Genomic DNA, 21,529 nt, shown 5'->3' on the forward strand with positions numbered 1-21,529 from the left:
GATGTTAGGTAACCTGCTCCAAGTAGTATCCCTAATAAGCACTGAAGACTGAAATCTGTGGTTGTTGGCCTGTTATCCGGCACCAACACGGTGGGTTTCCTCCTCTTACAGATTCTATCTGTAGTAGTGCTTCTCTTGGATGAAATTTTTAATGTAAATCTGCCTTTCAAAAGTAGGCTGATAACTGTTAACTTCTGTGTTCACAGACAATCCTAAAACAAGACTAATCTAAAAGTAAATTTTAAAATGAGGCATATTAACTGATCTTCTGAATATCAAGCTTGTTTATCTGCTTTTTGTTCTACGGGCATCTAAAAATGCAAAGGAAACTGTTCCCTAACTTTAAATCACTTAATTCTTCCATTTACAATTGCCTTCCTAAAACCAACCCTTTCTCCATTTACCTCAAAGAACTGTGGGCACTACTAAGTGACAATAGGTTAAAAAATACAACTGGAGTTAGACTCACTGAAAATAACTATTACCGTGATTATGAAAGTGTATCACAGAACGGTGAAGAATGGAGACCTACATTTGGGAGTTACCACAATATTGGAGGTAGTTCCAAGATAACAGACGAAGAGAACATATAATGAGAAACAAAGCATCCCCGGCGCTAAGCATCAGGAAAAATCGGTATTATAGGCCAAATAAATAACTAACGAAAATGCAAAGAACCAGTCGCGGGGATAATACGCTGGAGAGAGGCGTAAGAGGGCCAATTCCACTACATTTTAATCAGCCACAATTCATTAATCTCACGCCCACGGCCTGGGTCCGGGCACTGGGAAAGGGGCCTTGGCAAGTCCAATCGATTCGAGCGACGCTCCTGAAACACACTGCACATGAAAGGCGAGGAAACCGGTGCTGACTAGGGACATCAACAACAAAGACCGTGAAAACACTTCCCCAAAAGCTTCAATAAGAGGCCACGTCCGTCCGCGCAGGCGGAGAGCTAGTTGCCCCCGCTCTGACTCCTCCGCCCAACCCGCTCTCACACCCTAACCTCGCGGGTTCGCAAGTGGCGGGAGGTGAGCCACGCGCGCCCCAGTGCTGCCCGCAGCCACACCGGAGTGGCAGCACCCTCTCCTGGGCCCTCTCACTAGCCACCCGATCCAGGAACCCGCCACCCCAACTCCGGCTCGCTGTCTGCTGCGAGTCTACCGAGTTCGATAATTACCTAAGACTCCACCGCGCCGCCATTACATCGGATGTACGTCACTTCCCCTTCCCGAGCCCCCGCACTAGGAGGAAGGCGGAGCGTGAAATGCATAAAGCCGGCCGCTAAATTAGCTTTGTTATGTTATACTATTAAATTAATCGTGATACCATATCTTAATACCATATTCAAAGCAGTCATGGCCCCACAACCTCTCCTTATCAAAACCGGGACAAAAGAGAACTTCGTGTGAACTACAAAGTCCAGCATCTACCAGCCGAGCGAGAGGAAATGACGACACACAGTGGTAGATTAAGTTTGAGAAGGCTGCAGTGTATTATGGGAACTGTAGTTCCTATAGGTGAGCGTGAGCGAGCACGTCCGGGTGGATCACCGCAAGCTTGACATGGTAATAACTAGGATTTAGCAGAGTTCACTTTAATCTCAAACAACTTCTTTTCATTTGATCTAAAAGTAGTGTTGAGTAGCCACTTTTCCTTAGAAATCTGTTTTTTTTGAGTGTTGGGGATCAAATACAGGACCTCACAAATGCTAGGCAAGCACTGTACCGCTGAGGTGCACCTCAGCCCCTTCAGTGGAAGTATTTAAAGACCTCTTCTTTTTACTTTGACCAAAAGCCTACTACGCAATAATTAATTAATTAAAATTTAAAATTTTAAAGTAATAATAATTTTAAAACATATGTATTTCTAAATGTTAATACCCATTAAGCCCCAAGATTTCAAGAGCAAGTGAATGGGAGACTTATTAGACCATAAATAGAATGAAATAAGAAGTTAATTCTCTAGCGACTATGATGCTTCTATTTTAGATAACAGTACCAAATGGCAAGACATTGTGAGGATAAGGAGATAATTACCTGGCAGAGTTGCAAATAGCAGTCAAAGCGAGGGCTTCAAATTGCTTCTATCCTTAGCCTTTACTTTAGTAGTGTTACTTCACTTACTTTAGTAACTGTTACTTTATTAACAAAACCTAAAAGTGAATTACTTGTTATTCTTATGGAAACTCTTACTAAAGCAAACATATCTTTATGTTCCCCAGCCTTTTACAAACCAGGCATGACTTCTTCAAACACTTCTCTGTTACAATTTTGGAGCGCTTGTGCTTTCAGCCCTTCTCTAGAGATACAGTATATTAAGAATTAAAACCCTGTAGCTGAACCACTTGTGTTTGACTCATGAGTTGAGTGATTTTTTTTTTTTTTTTTTTTTTTTTAGGGCAGAGTCTCACTATGTAGCCCAGACTGGCCTTGAACTGGCAGTGGTCCTCCTGCCTCAGGGTCCAGAGTTCTGAGATTACCATGTCTGGAAAATTCTGTGATTTATTCAAAGATTATTGACCTGGGCAAGGTACTTCACATTTGTGCCTATTTTCTGACCTGTGAAATAGAAATAATTATGGTACCCACCTATTTCATAGTTTTAAGAATTGCATTAGTTGATATACATGATGATTGGTATTATAAAACAGTGTTAACTATTATTTTTCATATTCAAAATAGTTGGCCATTGCCAAAGGTGCATTTTGGTGGTTTAAAATATTTAAGTTTATAAATTTCACTTCTAGCAATACAGAACACAAGACATAAATCTGGTAAATATTTGTATCCATATCCAAATGAAAGTACAACATCACATCTACAATTATAGAGAAATAAAATTTTTTAAAAAAGAAGAAAGTTAGGATTGAGCCCTAACTCAGTGGAAATAGAAAAGATTAGATTTCTTAATTGGGTCCTGCAGGCAATGTAATGGAGTTGGGAATCTGTAAGGTGAAAAGAAGAAAGGAATGGAATTGGACAGAGTGGCTGTAGAGCAAATACAGTGGTACCTCAGTTCATGAACTTAATTCTTTCCATGATTCTGGTCGAAGAATTGTTCCATGATTCTGGTTGTAACTGAATTGCAAGAATACATGTACAAAATGCTTGAAGAGGCCCATGTTGGGATAAAATCCCTATGCCCTTGCACCAGTGTTACTCAGTCACTGGCAGAAGCCATACCAAGAAGAGTGTGACCCCAATAAAAACCTAGAGGCAGACATTAAAATGTTAGCAGTTGAATGATGTCACCTAACCACCTCTTGGCAGTGTAAGCAACAAGTCGTTTCTTGAAGAGGTTTTAAAGCAGCATATCTTTATGTCTGTCGCAGTTCAGCCCTTGCGCTGTGCAGATGCACCTTCAGGAGACTGTTCCTCTAGGGTTTTAGTGGACTCCTCTTCCTGAAGAGAAACCTTGGAGAGGAAAGCTGGTGGTGCAAACTGCGGTGCTCATCTTCTCAGTTCATCTTGAGTCCACAACTGGACTCATTGCTCTCTACACCATTAATTCTAAATTCCTCTCATTGTCAGTTACCACCTCTGCTGTTCTCAGTTGTCAAACTGTTGTGACAAACCTAATTTCTAGGAAGTCTGGACACCTGGTAATGATCTTCTCAGGCAAGTGTTGCTTTATTTACCTATGTCACAGAAGGGTAAGGAATTACCAAAAGGTAGCCAAGTGGATCTCCTGAGTAGTGTAAGACCGTGCATCTCACCAACTGCTCTGAGGAGCTGACTACAGCGAGGATCACCCGGGAGGGAACACACCGGACAAGTTGTGAACTTAAAACAGACCTTTATTAGTCTTGCCAGACGGCAACCCCCAAGCACCAAGCTTAGAGAGGCGCCCGGCTCAGAGCCTGAGGTCCTTTTATAGGAGATGCTAGAGGGAAGTTGGCAAGCAGAAATACAGAAGCGAAACACTGAAAGAGAGGGAATTTTTACAGATTGTTCTTAAGATAACATGTTCTGTTATGGAGTTGGGTAAGCATGACGGAACACTGCACACTCAACAGACCTTCCTGGCACAACAACAAGTACGTTCCTGGAACTCGATGTCCCCCTGGTGATCTGTAACAGAAGCAGACAAGTTGGGGCCCTATTACAAAATGGAGTAACTGTTGTTCAGTCTCACAGGTAGCACACATATTTTTCTTGACCCCATTGTGTAACACCAAACTGATCTCCTTCCACCAAGGCATTGACTCCTCTTCTTGTCTTCTAGCTCCTGAACCCAAGGAGTCCAAAGTTTCCAGGCAGCATCTGAATGATAGTTTGGTGGGATATTTGCTGTGCCCCCCCCCCCCAGCAAGAATATAGCACCTTTGGGGATTGTGACTGCCAGTTCCACAGCTCAGAGTTGCAGGAATGAGCAGCCTCACAACCTCCAGTGAGTCTTTAAGAAAAATGGTAAATGGGGATAATCTTATTTTCGTCCCTTGTTTCCTAGTCACATGTATTGTTCCTATTGGAGATCTGTGTCATATGAAGATGTACTGCATCCTGGGGAGCAGTACCTCATCCTTGCAGAATATTATCTCTTAGGTAGTACTAGAACAGCACCTTCAGCATTCTATTCCAGAGGTCTGTTAGGTCACCAGGTTCTGGAGCATACAGGCTGTGATATAGCCACTGGAACCCATGGTTAAAGACACCTGTTAATACGAAGTGAAACCTGATTGGATGTTATATTGTACTGGCACGTGCCTATAGACTAGGCATTGTATAAATGTCCAAATAGTGAGTCTGAATGAAGTTCGGTGAGCATAAAATGGAAATGCATACCCTCAAATAATCAGTCTTTTCTCATGAGGTTGAACTGCTGCCCTGAATAGGGTGGAAAGGTTCTATTGTAGTCTACTTGCCACAAAGTGGCTATTTGATCTTCTTAAAGAAGTAGTGTCATATCAGGGGTCAGGATGGCAGCTGAAATTTTGGATGGGACTGTATATAGGCAGGCCAGTTGTGGTAGGTGGGCCTCATGCTGATGGTCCATGGATAGACTCCATTTCTGCTATTCTGCTACTCCTCAGCTATTCATTTATGTGTCCATTGTATATCAGCCAGAGGTGGCCATCAACTAACTGTAATTTTTCTACTTGGCTCTTTACTGCTTCTTCTAGAACATTGCCATGTGACAAAAAGATCTTGACATTTCCCCCCACACTAATAGGTAGCCCCACTTATCTGTGGGAAATATGTTTGCAGTTAATCTGTGGATGCCTGAAACCCGAATAGTATCAAACCCTATGTATACTATGTTTTGGCCTATACATAGGTACCCATGATAAAGTTTAATTTGAAATGAAGTATATTAAGAGATTAACACCAATTACTAACGATAACATAAAACAGGTCAATACATAGTAGAACAAGTTATTTAAATATGAATTACTTATTTCTAGAATTTCCCATTTAATATTTCTGGACTGTGGTTAACTGTGGGTAACTGACATGATGGAAGGTGAAACTGTGGCTAGGGAAGACTGGTCTATGTATAGCCACAAACTTTTTTTTTTTCTTAAATTCTTTTATTGGTACATTGTAGGTATACAACACAATTACATTTCTCATTGGGAATTGTACCTTTACATGATGCATCTTGGTTCTTATTTTTTCCCCATTCCTAGCCCTCCCTTCACCGCCTCCACCCTTCCCTATTTGCAAATACTTTATTTCCATTTTTTCCATTTTCATCATTTTTCTTTTCCCTTCTTTCCTTTCCCTTGCCCCTCCCACTACCCCTACCCCTTTGGACCTTTCCTTCCTATTTTGCATTATCGATCATTCATTCTAATCATTGGTACATTTTAGGTATACAATATAATAACATTCATCATTGGAAATTTGCACCTTTACATAATCTCTCTTGGTTCTTATTTTTCACCCTTACTCAGCCCTCCCTTCAACCCCTCCATCCCTCCCTATTTACAAAGACTTTGTTTCCATTTTTCCATTTTCTCATATTAATTCCATTCCCTTCTTTCCTTTCCCCTACTCCTCCCACTTCCCCTTCCCCTTTGCCCCTTTTCTTCCTATTTCACATTATCTATTATACCTTTTAGTCCTTATTTACACTTTCAGTTTCTCACACCAGAGAAGCTATTCAATATTTACACATGTGTGTCCTATTTATTTCACTTAAGAGTATCGCCTCAATGTGCATCCACTTAGCTATAAATGTCTCCAAATTTCTCATTTTTTATGGCTGAGTAGTACTCCATTTTATAAAAAAACCCACATTTTCTTTATCCAGTCTCCAGTTTATGGGCATTTGGGCTGTTTCCAAGTTTTAGCTATTACAAACTGCAGCCACAAACTTTTAATCATCTCAGACCTCATCGTCTATAATCTTATTTCTTTCTTTTCAGGCTTTTGACCAGCCAGAGATCATGTTGTACTTGTCTTTCTATGCCTTTCTGTGCCTTAACATAATGACCTCCAGTTTCATCCATTTTGTCAAAAATGACAGGATTGCAGTTTTTTATGGCTCAATTGTATTCCATTGTGTATATCTGATATATGTTTATCCATCCATCAATTGATGGACACTTAAGTTGTCTCCATTTCTTGGCTATTGTGAATATCATGAATAGCACTGCAATAAACATAGGAGTACAGATGTCTCTTTGGCATACCAACTTCATTTCCTTTGAATTATATACCCAGTAGTAGGATTGCTGGATCATATGACAATTCTATGGTTAGTTGTTTTTAGGAACGTTCATACTACTTTCCATAATGACTGTACTAATTTACATTCCCGGCAACAGTATCCAAAAGCTCACTTTTCTCCATAACTTTCCAGCCCTTCTTATCTTTAATCTTTTTGATAAACGTTGTCACTGCGGTGAGGTTATATCTCATGTGGTTTTGATTTGCATTTCCCAGATGATAAATGATGTTGACCATTTTTTTTCATTTATTTTGTTGGACATTTATATGTCTTCTTTTTTTATTTGAAAATAATAAATCTGATAAAAGATTTTTGCACAGAATAGAGAACTGAAACTCAACAAGAACAAAACGAAAACCCCCTAACACCTGATTCAAAAATGGGCGAAGGAATTGAATAGGTATTTTTCCAAAGATGACATACAAATGGGCAAGGGCACCTTCACTAATCCTGAGGGAAATGCAAATCAAAACCACAGTGAGCTCTGCCTCTCACCCATTAGGATGGCTGCTATAAAACTAATAGGAAATGGCAAATGTCTGTGAGGATGGAGAGTAATTCAAACTTGTGTGCACTGTTGGGAATGTGGAGCGGTATATAGCCACTGTGGGAAACAGTGTCATTAAATTTAATTCCCATATGATCCATCAATTTCACTTGTCAACATAAAATGACAACTCAATTTTTTTGAACATTTTTATCCCATTTCCCAATATCTATTATACATTTTAGTCCTTATTTCCACTTTTGGTTTCTCACACCAGAGAAACAATGCAGAATTTAAACATGTGTGCCTGATTTATTTCACTTAAAGAGTATGGTCTCAAGGTCCATCCTTTTAGCTATAAATGTCTGAAGCTCATCCTTTATTGCAGAGTAGTATAACATTGAATTAAAAACCCACATCTTCTTTTTCCACTTATCCTCTGTTTTCTTTTGAGAAATGTCTGTTTAGGCCTTATACCACCTTTTCTGCTATTAAGATTTTAAAGGTGCTTATATGTTAATTTCTTGATTGCTATAGGTTGCCTCTTCACTCTGTTGATTATTTCCTTTGGTGTACAGAAGCCTTTTAGTGAGGTGTTGTTTTATTTGTTTCTGTTTGCTTTTGTTTTTTATGCTTCTGGGGGTCTTATAAAAAAAATACTTGCTCATTCCCATATCCTGAAGAATTTTCTTTGTTTTCTTCTAGTAGTTTCATATTGATATTCAGGTCATATATTTAAATCTTTAATCCATTTTGATTTAATTTTTATAACAGGTGAGAAATAGAGGCCTGGTTTTATTTTCTGCATGTCAATATTCTATTTTCCCAACACCATTTATTGATAAGACTGTCTTTTCTCCAGTGCATGTCCTTAGCACCTTTGTAAAATATTAGTTGGTTATAAATGTGTGTGGGTTTACTTCTAGGCTGTGTATTCTGTTTTGTTGGTCTACAGGTCTGTTTTTTAATCATTTGCCATCCTAGTTTGATTACTACAGCTTTGTAGTGTATTTTGAAGTAAGGTAATGTAATTCTTCCTTTTTTAAAAATTTTGGCTCACAATGGCTTTGGCTATTCAGGGATTTTTGGTGGATCCATATGAGATTTTTTTCTAATTCTATGAAGAATATCTGGTATTTTGATAGGGATTGCATTGATCTGTAGATCATTTTGGGTGGTATGGATATTTCAAAACAACATTGATCTTTTCAATCCATGAACATCAGATATCTTTCCACTTTTTATGTCCACCTCAATTTCTTTAATCAATATTCCATAGATTTAGAGATCTTTCACCTCTGGTTAAATTTATTTCTAGTTTTTAAATAGCTACTTTAAAGGGTATTTCTTTCTTGTTGTCTATCTTGGATAATTTACTACTGGTATATAAAAATTTATTGATTTTGGTGTCCTATAAATGAATTTGTATATTAGTTCCAATAGTATTTTTTGTGGAATCTTTGTAGTTTTCTATATATAAGCTCATGTCATCTTCAAACAGTGATAGTTTGACTCCTTTTTCAATTTGGATGTTCTTCTTGTCTTACTCTTGTCTGGCTAGGACTTCCAACACAGTACTGAAAAAAAATGGTAAAAGTAGGCATTGTCATCTTGTTCTGGATCTTAGATAAAAAACTTTCAACTTTTCCCCACTAAGTATTATGTTAGCTACTGGATTATTATATATTGGCCTTCATTATGTTGTATGTTCTTTCCATACCTAATTTGTTCAGAGATTTTTTATTGTAAAGATATTGAATTAAATGCCTTGTTAAATGACTTTTTTGCATCTATTAAAATGATTATTTGGTGTTTGGCCTTCATTGTGTTGATGTATGACATTTATTGAGTTGATTATATAAACCAAATATATAAACTTTATTTTATTTATTTCTCCTCTAATATTTATTATTTATAGTCTTCTAATAATTGTGGGGTTGATTTATTCTTTAAACAATTTCCTTGATGAACAGTGATAGGTTGTTTATATCTTTCTACTTTTTTTGATGTAGACACTGATTGCTATAGACATCCCTCTTACTTCTGCTTTTGCTATATTCCATAGATTTTTGTATGTTGTGTCTTTATTTTCAATTGTTTTTAGAAACTTTTAAGTTCCTTCTTGGTTTCTTCCTTGATCCATTGGTTTTTCAAAAGTAAGTTGTTTACTTTCCATGTATTTGTATAGATTCCAAAATTTTTCTTGTTATAGATTTTTACTTTTATTGCATTGTGGTTGGAAAAGATATTTGATACACTTTCAGTTTTTAAAAATTCATTGAGACTTGCTTTGTGGTCTATCATGTGGCTTATGCTGAGGAATGTTTCGTGTGTTAATAAAAAGAATGTCTATTCTGTAACTATTGGATGGAATGTTCCTTAGATGTCTCTCAGGCCCATTTGATTTAGAGAGCAATTTAACTCTGCTGTTTTCTTTGAATTTCTCACCTTGATAATTTGTCTATTGTTGAAAATGGAGTGTTAAAGTTTCCTACTATTATTATATTGGAATCTCTTCTTTTAAGTGCATATGTTTAGAATTGTTATTTCGTCTTGCTAAATTGACTCCCTTATCATTATATTATGACTTTCTTTGTTTCTTTTTACTGCTATTGATTTAAAGTTTATTTTATCTGATAGAAGTATGGCTAACCCTGATTTCTTTCTGGATTCCATTTACATGAACTACCTTATTCTATTTCTTCACTTTTAATCTGTATGCATCCTTAGAGGTGAAGTGTGTTTTGTTTTATAAGAACGTATAGTGGGGTCTTTTATTTTTTAAATCCTTGCAGTCAACGTATGTCTTTCAATTGGGATACTGGATCTATTTACATTCAAGGTAATTGCCAATAGGTAAGGTCTTATTGTAGACATTTTGTTGCTTGTTTTCCAGTTTTATTATGGTTTCTTTTTATTTTTCTCACTCTCTTACAGTCTTCTTTTGCAATTAAGTGATTTACTCCAATAGAGTGTTCTGATTCCTTCCTAATTTTTTTGGTTTAGCTATTATAGATTTTGATTTTGGTTGCTATGAAGCTTACAAAAATATATTTTGATTATAACAAGCTATTTTGAAATTATAATAACTTAAAATGACTCTAAAGAGAGAGAGAGAGAAGTTTTTATATCAATAAAATCTCTACACTTGCAGTTCATTCTTCCTCACATTTAAATTTGTGATATCTCATTTTATATCCTGCTATATTGCCTATATAGTACCATACTTCAACATATTAATATTGTTTTTATTGCTCTTTTAGTCTTTGTACAAAAGATACAAGTGGTTTATGCACCACATTTACAAGGTTAGAATATTCTGAATTTGTGTAGTTACTGTAAGCAATGGTTTGATACATTTTCATATATATTTTTTTTAATCGGTTAATGTCCTTTCAGTTTGAAGAAATTCTTTTGGCATTTTTGTATGACAGGTGTGGTGCAGATACATTCTCTGAGTTTTTGTTCAGAAATGACCATCTCTTCATTTCTAAAGGATAGCTTTGCTGGGTATAATATTCCTGTCTGACAGTTTTTTCCTTCAGCAATATCCAAATCTCACACTACTCTCTTCCGGCCTGTAAGGTTGCTGCTGAGAAGTCTTCTGTCAGGCAAATTAGGACACCCTTATGTGAATTCCTTTCCTTTCTCTTATTGCCTAGAGAATTTTCTCTTTGTCTTTTAGCTTTGAGAGGTTGATTATAAGGTGTCTTGAAGGTAGATTTGGTTGAGTTTAACTGACTGTTGACCATTGATCTTCTCTGAATTATGTTCTTCTGTAGGTTTGGAAAGTTTTCTGTTATTTTATTAAATAAGCTTTCTACCCCTCTAGCACTGTCAAGTCCCTGTTAAACCCCAATAATCTAAATATTTGCTGTTTTAATACTGTCCTAAAGTTCCCTTTAGCTTTTTCTATTTCTCTACATTTTTTTTCTCAATCAAATGTGTATTTTCAAATTCACAGTCTTGAAGCTCAGATTCTTTCTTCTGTTTGATCCATCCTGCTATTGATGCCTTCAGTCATGCTTTTAATTTCATTTAGTGTCTATTTCAGCTTAAGATTTTTTATTACTCCCATCTCTGTTAGAGTATTAAGTAGTTCCTCCATATCTTCTTACAGTTTGTTGAGTTTCTTTAAAATAGCTACTTTAAGTTCTCCTTCCAAGTGCTTACCCATACTGATAATTTTGACTTCTTCTTTTCTATACATATCCCTTTTATTTCTTTCTCTTGCCTGATTGCTCTGGCTAATGTTTTCAGTAATACTGCTGTATATTGAACAGCAGTGATGATAGCAAGACATTCTTGTCTAGTTCCTGATTTTAGAGAGAAAACTTTCAACTTTTCCCCGTTTAACATGATGTCAGTTATTGGTTTATCAAAAATGGCTTAATCAGATTGAAATATGGTACTTCCATAGCAATTTTCTTCAGTATTTTTTAATCACAAAAGGATGTTGCATTTTGTCAAACGCTTTTTCTATGTCTATAGAGATGGTCATGTGATATTATTCTTTGCTTCTGTTTATGTGAGGTATTATATTTGTTGATTTACATGTGTAGAACCACCATTGAATCCCTGGGATAAAGCCTAGTTGGTTATGATATATGATCTTTTTGAAGAGTTGTTCCATTCCATTTGCCAGTATTGTGTCAAAGATTTTTGTGTCTATGTTATTCAAAAGATTGGCTAGTGGTTCTCTTTTTGTGGCAGGGTACTTCTCTGGCTTTGGAATCAGGGTAATTCTAGCTTTTGGGAATACTTCTTCCTTTTCAATTTCATTAAAAAGTTTGAGGAGGATTGGTGTTAGAGCTTCCCTGAAGTTTGTGTAGAATTCATAAGTGAATCCTTTAGGTCCTGGGCTTTTCTTACTGGTAGAGTTTATTTTATTTCATTTTATTTTATTACTGGTTTAATTTCATTGTCTTTTATTGGATGATTCAATGTTTTTACATCTTCTTGGTTCAGTTTTGGTAGTTTATGTTTATCTAGACATACATACATTTCTTCTGAATTTTCCAATTTATTAGAGTATGGGTTTACAAAGTAGTTACTGATAACCTTTTGAATTTCAGCAGGGGCTATTAAGGTTTCACCTTTTTCACTTGTAATTGCATTAATTTGAATCTTTTCTTTCTTTTTTGGGGGGGTAGGATTCACTAAAAGTTTTGTCTATTTTAAAATTTTTTCAAAGAACCATCTCTTCAATTTATTAGTTCTTTTTATTAACTGCTCACCCTGATGTTATATTCATTTCATTAGACTTTTTGGCATCATTCACTTCATTTTTACTTTCTAGGATATCACTTATAATTCTTTGAAGTACTGGTTTATTGGATGATTTCTTGATAGCAGCCATTCTTTCTGGGGTGAGGTGGAATCTCAGTGTTGTTTTCATCTGCATCTCTCAAATGACCAGTGATGTTGAACATTTTTTCACATATTTATTTGTTGCTTTTACTTCTTTGTCTGAGAAATGTCTGTTCATTTCAGATGCCCATTTTTGAATGGGGTCTTTGAATTTGGGGGTCTCATTTTTTTCAGTTCTTTATATATTCTAGATAGTAGTCCCGTGTCTAAGATACGGCTGCTAAAAATTTTTCCCCACATTGTATGTTGTCTCTTAGCTCTGTTGGTGGTTTCTCTTGCAGTGCAGAAGCTTTTTAATAAGATGAGATCCCAGTTGTAGATTCTTTGTGCTAGTTCCTGTGCTACTGAGATTTTGTTCATAAAGTATTTGCCTATGCCAATGCCTTCAAGAGTTCTACCTAACTTAATTATCTTCCAGCAAGTTTAGTGTTTCTGTCTTAATATTTAAATCTTTAATCCACTTCAATCTTAGTTTAGTGTATGGTGATAGGTATGGGTCTAGTTTCAATCTTTGGCAGGTTGAAATCCAGTTTTTCCAACATCATGTATTAAACAGACCATCTTTCCTCCAATGAGGGTGGTTGGCTCCTTTGTCAAAGATGAGGTGACAGAGTATGTCTGGAGTTGTTTCTGCATCTTCTAACCTATTCCATTGATCCTCGGGTCTGTTTCTTTGGCAGCACCATGCTGTTTTTATCACAGTTGCTTTGTAGAATAGTTTCAAGTTGGGGATTGTGATACCCCCTGCCATGTCTCTGTTGCCTAGAATTGCTTTTGCTATTGTAGGTCTCTTCCGGTTCCAAATGAATTTTTGGATTATTTTCTCCAGTTCTGTGAAGTATATTGTTGGAATTTCAATCAGCATTGCATTAAATCTATGTAGCAGTTTTAAAGGTATGGCCATTTTCACTATATTGGTTCTTCCTACCCAGGAACAAGGGAAGTCTTTCCATTTTCTTATATCCTCTTCGATCTCCTTTTTCAGAGAGCTGTAGTTTTCAGTGTAGAGGTCTTTTGCTTCCTTTGTTAGGTTGATGCCTAGATATTTCATTTTTTTAGATGCCATTGTAAAAGGAATTGTTTCCTGAATTTCTCTCTTAATGGGTCTGCTATTTGCGTATAAGAAGGCTATTATTTTTTGAGTGTTGACCTTGTATCCATCTACTCTACTGAATCTGTCATTTAGGTCTAGAAGACTTTTGACTGAGTTTTTTGGACCTTCTATGCAAAGTATCATATCATCAGCAAATAATGACAGCTTAACTTCTTCCTTTCCTATCTTTATTCCTTTTATTTCTTTTTCTTTTCTAATTTCGCTGGCTAATGTTTCCAGAACTGTATTGAACAGGACTGGTGATAGTGGGCATCCTTGTCTTGTTCCTGATTTTAGCATGAAAGTTTTCCGTTTTTGACCATTTAGTATGAAGTTGGATGTTGGTTTTTCATAGATAGCTTTAATCAGGTTGGGATAAAGACTTTCTATTCCAATTTTCTGTAGCGTTTTTATCATGAATGGGTGTTGGATTTTGTCAAATGCTTTTTCTGCATCTATTGAGATGATCATGTGGTTTTTGTCCTTGACTCTGTTAATATAGTGTATTGCATTTATTGATTTACACATGTTGAACCGTCCTTGCATCCCTGCGATAAATCCAACTTCGTCAGGATGTATGGTCTTCTTGATGACCCTCTGTATTCTGTTTTCCAGTATCTTGTTGAGGATTTTTGCATCTATGTTCATTAGGGAGATTGGCCCTTAGTTCTCTTTTTGGTTTGAGTCTTTCCCTGGTTTTGGAATCAAAGTAACACTTGCTTCCAGGAATGAATTTGGAAGCCTTGCTTGCCTTTCAATTTCCTTGATCAGTTTAAAAAGTAATGGGGATAGCTCTTCTTTAAATGTCTTGTAGCATTTAGCAGTGAAGCCATCAGGACCTGGGCTTTTCTTTGTTGGTAAATTTTTTGTTACATTTTCAATTTCCCTCATTGTAATTGGGGTGTTTAGAATTTCTATATCTTCTTCATTTAACTTTGGCAATTCGTATGTATCTAGGAATCTGCCCATTTCTTCTGTGTTTTCCATTTTATTAGAGTACAAGTTCTCAAAGTAGGTATTGATGCTCTGGATTTCTACTGGATCTGTTGTGACTTCACCTGTTTCATTCTTAATTGCGGGGATTTGAGCATTTTCTTTCCTTTTTTTGATAAGGTTGGCCAAAGATTTATTGATTTTTATTTATTCTTTTGAAAAACTAACTCTTTGATTCATTCATTTTTTGTATTGTTCTTGTAGTCTCCATTGCAGTGATTCTGCTCTGATCTTTATAATTTTCTGTTTTGTATGAGCTTTGGGTTTGTTATGCTCTTCTTTTTTTCTAGGAGCCTGAGGTTCTGCATTAGGTTATTTATTTGAGTTATTTCGGTTTTCCTAATATGGGTATTCACTGCTGTAAATTTCCTGCATAGAACTGCTTTCATTGTGTCCCATAGCTTCCTGTATGTTGTACTGGCATTACCGTTTACTTGTAGAAACTGTCTAATTTCTTCTTTAATTTCCTCTGTGACCCATTGGTTTTTCAGAAGGGTGTTATTTAATTTCCATGTGTTTGTGGGAGTTTTGCGGTTTCCTATGTTATTGATCTGCAATTTTGTTGCACTATGGTCTTATAATATACAAGGGGTAACTTCAGTTGTTTTACATTTACTTAGACATGTCCTATGAGCTAGCATGTGGTCTGTTTTGGAGAATGACCCCTGTGCAGCCAAAAAGAATGTGTATTCTGATTTTGTGGGATGGAACACTGTAAACATCTAAGTCCATGAGTTCAATAGCTTGGTTCAGTTCTAGAATTTCGTTCTTAATTTTTTGTCTAGATGATCTGTCTATTTGTGATAGTGGGGTATTGAGGTCCCCCACTACAATTGTCTTAGTGTTTATTTGGTTTTTCATGTCCATTAATATTTGTTTTATATAGTTGGGGGCATTCGTATTTGGTGCATATATATTTCTCATGGTCCCTTACTATTTTTAAGAAATCTCTGTTTTCCTGGTCCTTAACTGCAATCCTGTCTTCTCTAGCTGATGTTCTATCTTCAGATTCCCTTAATCTGCTGTGCATACTTTCAGTGGAGTTTTTAATCTCCTGAATATCTGTTTGAATCTGTTTCATGAATTGCATTTCTTTATGTTGGGTGATCATGCTTTCCATTTCTTTCTTATGCTGGGCATTCATGGCTTCCAGCATGTTTCTGAGCTCATCTGTTTTTTTTTATATGTTTCTGTTCTAGAGCCTCTAGTCATGTCTTTCACTCTGCTCACCATTTCTGTAGTTGTATGGAAGATTATTTCTGTTTTGAATTTTTCTGTAGCCTCATTCATGTGTTTTGTTACTTCCTGTGCTATCAGTTCAGGGAGTTCAGGTGGTTGAGTATCAGACTTTTCCACCTCATTTCCCCCAGAATTTGCCTTTTGTGGGGTCGAAGTCTCAGTTTGTGCCTTGCTTAAATGTCTTCTCATTTTTATTTTTGGTACTATCCTTGGTTTAGTTCCTGGGTTGATACTATGAAGTTGCTTATTTTAAATATCTTTGTTGATGTATTTAGTACACTTATGGAATGATTGCTCCTCCGAGGAGTCTTCCAGATATAGCTGGTCTTTAGGTTTTGAGTCTCTAATGTCTCTGAGGCTTTCTCATTTTCATTATACCAGGAAGGACAACTGATTAAATCAATCACAACACCTTAGCCCAAGTGATATAATCAGCAACACCATAGCATCAAGTACCTCTTAGGAAATGACCATTTGTGGCAGTTATTAATCTATCATGTTTAAGTGTGTGAATTAAATCAAAATCAAGGTCCAACCCAACATATGTTTATAGTGAATAAACTCTTCAATATAGCAACTTTACCCTTTGGGGTGGGGAGTTAGAAGAAGTTGTGGAGGGAGGGATAGGTAGGTAGAAGGATAGGGGAATGTTAGCAGTGATGCCAGAGGGCACAGGCAAGAGAAGGGAAGAGAAGAAAAGAAAAATAAAGGAGAAATACAAATTAGGGCCAGAACAGCAACACAAAGGGAGATGAAGAGCAATGTGGGACAAGGGAGTGAGGGAGAGAGAGAGAGAAATAAAAGCAAAAAGAAAGAATAAAGAGCAAAATAAAAATTTTAAAAAGAGTAGAAAAAGAAGGAAAAAATTAAAAATAAGAGCAAGAAAAAATAGTGGTAATTTTGAAAATAACAAATAAAAGATAAAAATGGAGGGCCTCCTTTATGATATACCTCTGCTGTCACAATAGTCAACGTGGGCAGCAGTGTGCAGATATAAGTCAATGAGTCTCAGTAAGCCTGTCACAGACCCCTGAGATTCAAGCATACTTCTGGCTCCAAGTCCCATGTTGAGCTCCCTGTCCTCCTGCAAGGTTCAACTCTGCAAGGTTCTATTCCAGTTTCTAGCTCCCTTTCCCCTGAAGATAGTCCAGGTTCCGGTGGGAGGTGATGATCCCTCCAACTTGCTAAGTACGGTCGTTTGGTGTGCCTTTATTGCAAAGATTCTCTTCACTTTTCCAGTGGGCTTCAGTTTTCATCAGGGAGTCTGAGAGAGGCCCTCTCTCTGTTGTTCACTTATGCAGGTCAGGACAGTGGCCTTTATGTCCCTCTATGCCTCTGTAGGGTGGAACCAGGTAGTATCTTCTGGTCACAGGTGGGTGTGGCAAGCGGGATGGAGTGGGGCTCCAGTCACCCTGGGATGGCTCAGCCCATGCTGGTACAGTTTTCTTTTCTTTATTTTGATAAGGTTGGATAAGCATTTGTCAATTTTATTTAATCTTTCAAAGAACCAACTCTTTGATTCATTGATTCTCTGTATTGTTGTTTTAGTCTGCATTAATTTCTACTCTGATATTTGTAATTTCCTATCTTGTACACGCTTTGGGCTTGACTTGCTCTTCTTTTTCTAGAAGCCTGAGGTTTAACATTAGGTTGTTCATTTGAGCCCACTGTTTTCCTGATATGGGTATTCACTGGTATAAATGTTCCTTGTAGGATTGCTTTCATTGCATCCAATAAGATCTGGTATGTTGTATTGTCATTGTCATTTATATAATTTCTTCTTTAATTTCATCTATGACTTATTGGTTGTTCAGTAGGGTGTTATTTAATTTCCATGTGTTTATGAAGTTCTTTTGGTTTCTTTTTCTGTTGATTTCCAATTTCATTGACTATGGTCTGATAATATGGGTGGGATAATTTCAATTGTTTTGCATTTATTTAAGCATGTTCTATGCACTAGTATGTGGTCTATTTTCAACAACATCCCATGTGCAGCTGAAAAGAATGTGTATTCTGATGTTGTAGGGTTGAACACTGTATAGATATCTACTAGGTCCATTTTTTCAAAAGTTTGGCTCAGTTCTATTATTTCGTTGTTGATTTTCTGTCTAGATGATCTATTTGTGACAGTGGAGTATTGAGGTCTCTCATTACAACTCTGTTAATGCTTACTTGTTTTTTCATGCCCATTAGTATTTGTTTTATACAGTTCGGTGCACTGCTATTTGGTGCATACATATTTATGATTGTCATCTTTTCCTCTTGGATTGATCCCTTTACAAGGATGTAGTGACCTTTTTTGTCTCTCTTAATCAGTCTTGGCTTGAAATCTACTTTGTCTGCAAACAGAATAGCTACCCCTGCTTTTTTTCAGGTTCTTTTCACATGTAATATTGTTTTCCATCCTTTGATGTTCAGACTATGAATTTATTTTTGAATTAAATGTATTTATTGTATGCAGAAAATTTTTGGATCTTCCTTTTTTTTTTTTTTTTTTTTTGGTACCAGGGATCGAACTCGGGTCCTTGTGCTTGCGCAGCAGGCGGCAAAACCACTGAGCCAAATCCCTGGCCCGGATCTTGGTTCTTGATGCATTCCACCAGTCTGTTTCTTTTGATTGGTGAATTGAAACCATTAACATTGATGGTTATAACTGATATGTATTTTCTTATCTCTTTCATTTTATTTTCCTGTTGTTGGCTTCTATCTTTCCTTTTCTGTTTAATTTCTTGCCTTGCGTGGTGGATTCATTCTGTTGGGATTCATGTAGTTGTAATCCTTGTTTCTTTCTAGAATATCCTCCAGAATACTTTGGAATACTGGTTCAGTTGTCATGAATTTCTTTAGGTGTTCTTTGTCATGGAAATATCTTATTTCTTCATCAATTCTGAAAGATAATTTTGCAGAGGACATCCATCTAGGTTGGAGGTTGTTTTCCTTTAGGGCTTGAAATAGTTCACTCCAAGCTCTCCTTGACTTGAGAGCTTGTATTGAGTAGTCTGCTTCAATTCTGATGGGCTTTCCTTTATAGGTGATTTGTTTCCTTTCTCTAACAGCTTTTAATATTTTATTTTTTATTTTATTTATTTATATATTAATTGGTACATTTTAGGTATACAATACATTTACATTTGTCATTGGGTGTTTGTACCTGAACATGATGTATCTTAGTTCTTATTTTTTCCCCATTACCTGTGCGCCCTTCACCCCCACCACCCTTCCCTATTTACATAGTCTTTGTTTCCATTTTTTTTTCTTTTACATAATTTTTCCTTTCCTTTCTTCCCTTAATATTTTAATATTTAATATTATGTTGAATTTCTAGAATCTTGACTATTATATGCCTTGGGGAAGATTTTTTTTTTATCATGGCTAATTGGAGTCCTATATGCCTCACTTATCTGTATGTCAAATTCTTTTTCCCTGTTTTGGGAAGTTTTCTGCCATTACTTCTGAGGACGGGTTTTTTTTTTATGTCATTTGTGCTATCTCCTGTTTTCTCATTGTCTCCAGCTAACCTTATGTTATTCTTTTTTGCATCAGCTAGCAGCTGTCAGATTGCTTTCTTGTGATCCATTGGCATTTTAAAGAAATCTCTCTTTTCATGATCACTAACCACAATCCTGTCTTCTGTATCTGATATTCTGTACTCACATTGACTCATTCTGCTGTGTATACTTTCAGTGGAGTTTTTAATCTCCTGGATATCTGTTTGAAAGTGTTTGATGGATTCCATTTCTTTCCTGTGCTGGGTGTTCATGATTTCTATCATGTTCCTGAGCGCCTCTATTTTTTTTTTCTCTTAAGTTCTTATATTGGTACATTTTAGGTATACAATATGTTTACATTTATCATTGGGTGTTTGTACCTGTACATGATGTATCTTGATTCTTATTTTTTCCGCATTAACTGTGAACCCTCTATTTTTTAATCTGTATCTACTCTAGTGTCATTAAGCATGTATTTCATTCTGGTCACCATCTCTGTAGTTATCCTGGAAATTAGTTATGCTTTGATTTTTTTTCTAGAGCTTCATTCATCTGTTTTGTTACTTCTACTACTACCATTTCAGAGTCCAGGTTGGTGGCTTTCGGATTTTCCACCTCATTGCCCCCAGGGTTTGCCTTTGGTGAGCTGAGAGTCTGGAGGATTACATCTTCTTTAAGTGTCTTCTCATTTTCTATTTTTTTTAAAGTTTAATTCCTGGGTTGATGCTTGTAAATCGCTTATAGTGACTAGCTTTATTGCCAGTGTTCAGAACTCTCAGGAAATGACTACTTCTCAGAAGTGTCTTCCAGGTGTAGCTGGCTTTTGATAGATCTTACCTCTTCAATTTATTGGGGATAAGAAGTTACTGCTTACCTAGCCCAGCCACCAGTTCTTTGGCACTGGTCTGTAGGGTTTTTTTTTTTTTAAAAAACCTTAGGCAATCTCAGTCTTGGTATATCAGGAGGAACAACTAATTAGCACAATTATGTCACCTTGGCTAAAGTAGTACAGTCAGCAATAACAATAGCATCAAATACAGCCTAGAGAATGACAAACTGTGGTAACTATTAATTTGCTATCTTTAACCAGATGAACTAGAGTCGTGGTTATATAACGAAATTTAGAACAAATCTGAAAATTATATGCAATAAATAAGCCCTTAATATGGCAATTTTACCCTTAGTGGAGAATATTTAAAAGGGGTTAGGGTGTAAAAAACAGAAATAGAAGAAGGGGAAGAGATCAGAAGCAATGCTAGAGGATGAACTTTAGGAAACTGGTGGAGAAGACAGGCGAGAAAGAGAAAAGGAAAAATTCAAAACAGGAACAGAACAACAAAAAACCTAGATACTGTTCAATCAAGAAAAAACAAAACAAAACAAGAACCAGAAAGGAGAAAAAAAGAGAAAGAAATAACAAAAAGAAAAGGAAAAAGACAAAAAAGAAAAAAGAAAAAAAACAAAGAAAAAAATCAAAGATGTCCGATTCTCCAGTGTCACTGTAGGCAGTGCGACCAAACAGTCCAGAACAGAACTGATTAATACCTGCAAACCAGCCACTGCTTCATGGTGGGGTAGTGGATAATCCCAGCCTGCCTGCCCTTTTAGTTACTCTGAAGTTCAGGCTGGTTTCTGTCTATGAGGCTGGAATTGAATTCCTTGGTCCTATCACAGTCTATGTGTCTCCTGCTGGCTTGAACTCTACTCGCTGGTCTCCTGCTGACTTGAACTCAGCACCTGCACTGAGGCATCTGGAGCCAGTCGATGGGGTAGGCCCGTAACTGTTCTGAGTTCCAAGCTCATTTGGCCCCTCTCCAAGATGAGATGGCTACCAGCCAATCACCTCTTCCTGAGTGAGGTCTGAACCAGGGTACTTCACCAGCTGCTTTAGTCCCATGCATCCACTGCTCTGTTCCACTCGTGTGTTTCCCCATGGAGGTCTCTGAGGTTGCCAGTAGTCACTCTGTGTCTGTGGGTTTGGCCTGCCATTCTCTCTCCAAGAATGGGCTCTGGGAAAGAGCATTGCTTACTACCTCCCTCTTCTTCATTAAAGTCTCTCTCCTTGCTCTTCTGTGGACTTCAGTTCTCACCTCAGATCCTCCCTGGGTCTTGGGTACCCACTTCTCTCTTTCTTTTTCTCCTCACGGAGATGTCAGGACACCAAATCTCAGAGAGACTATT

At 36.8% G+C, this 21,529-nt stretch overlaps 1 protein-coding gene and 1 long non-coding RNA gene across 3 annotated transcripts in view; one reads left to right on the plus strand and one right to left on the minus strand.

The window, feature by feature from the left end:
- Positions 1-1,406, minus strand: part of Cwc22 (CWC22 spliceosome associated protein) — a 58,617-nt gene extending 57,211 nt beyond the window's left edge. The window contains exon 1 of one of the 2 annotated variants that reach the window (XM_004868156.4): positions 1,181-1,406. The gene's annotated coding sequence lies outside the window, so the exon portion shown is untranslated. The remainder of the gene's footprint in view (positions 1-1,180) is intronic. The other variant, XM_087201061.1, reaches the window with a different exon arrangement.
- Positions 1,407-1,509: 103 nt separating this feature from the next.
- LOC110346355 (uncharacterized) overlaps positions 1,510-21,529 on the plus strand; it is a 355,871-nt gene continuing 335,851 nt past the window's right edge. The window contains exons 1-2 of the long non-coding RNA XR_002390343.2: positions 1,510-1,568; positions 2,401-4,392. This is a non-coding gene — a long non-coding RNA (uncharacterized LOC110346355). The remainder of the gene's footprint in view (positions 1,569-2,400; positions 4,393-21,529) is intronic.

This window comes from Heterocephalus glaber, unplaced genomic scaffold, assembly GCF_053883595.1.
Source record: "Heterocephalus glaber isolate CG9 unplaced genomic scaffold, H.glaber_assembly_v1.0 deba00000347, whole genome shotgun sequence".
NCBI classification, from domain to species: Eukaryota; Metazoa; Chordata; class Mammalia; order Rodentia; family Bathyergidae; genus Heterocephalus; species Heterocephalus glaber.